We start from the raw sequence: 898 nt of genomic DNA, 5'->3' as shown, positions 1-898 counted from the left end.
GTTTTTCGAAAATAAATTTCTCAGAAACGAAAAATACTCTACAAGTTCAGAGTTGTGCGTTCAGTAAAGAAGAGTGCGCCCCAAAAGACGCGAAAATTTCCAACTTCGCTCATTTTGCTTGCTGCTGAAAATTTTGCTTAAGATTTGAAAAAACTGTCACGGACACCTTTTGCTCCGCGTTTCTCGAAAATAAATTTCTCAGAAACGAAAAATACTATTCGAGTTCGCATTTAAAATACAGGCAAAACTGAAAACTGTTTACTTTTTTTGGCAAAAAAACATAAAACTGCATCCCATTTTTGCATATGTGAAGCGGTTCTTTATCGAAAAGCTTCAGATGAGTCTGATGTAAAAACACCAAGCCACTCAAAATATTCTCAAAGTTTAAAAATTAACCACGAAAGAACCAACAGCTCAATCCACCCTATGAGTCAGTTTATGAGCATGACTAACAGTTCAACATCTACAGGGCAATGAAGGGAAAAGTAATGCCAATATTCCCGAAATCTGCATCGTAGCACCTAAAAATATGTACTAAGCAAAAAAACCGCGAAATTCGCGAAATGAACTCAATTTTTCCCTGCGCTTTTCAAGCAAGCCTCAAGCAATAACCTCCTAGCAAACAATGTATTTTACCATATTCGTTGAAAAATGATAGCTTAATTCTTTGTCCATTAATCATTGCAACAGAGCGTTGCTCAACCGCTAAATAAATCCCTTCAATTGTGAGCATTCTCTATATGCATATAATTAAATAAATTGAAACATTCTTAGTTAGATACAGCGGGGTAATTAATTAAATGACTGTGTTTGAGAGCTTTTATGTGTGCACACATATTTTTAGAGTGGCAGGTGCAAATATTGCAGTTAAATGTGTTTGCAGCACGATTAAAAATAA

Source organism: Dendroctonus ponderosae, unplaced genomic scaffold (assembly GCF_020466585.1).
Source record: "Dendroctonus ponderosae isolate FM_Combo_2020 unplaced genomic scaffold, Dpon_F_20191213v2 Dpon_F_20191213_6, whole genome shotgun sequence".
Classification (NCBI taxonomy): domain Eukaryota; kingdom Metazoa; phylum Arthropoda; class Insecta; order Coleoptera; family Curculionidae; genus Dendroctonus; species Dendroctonus ponderosae.
Note: the sequence above shows the minus strand (reverse complement) of the source record.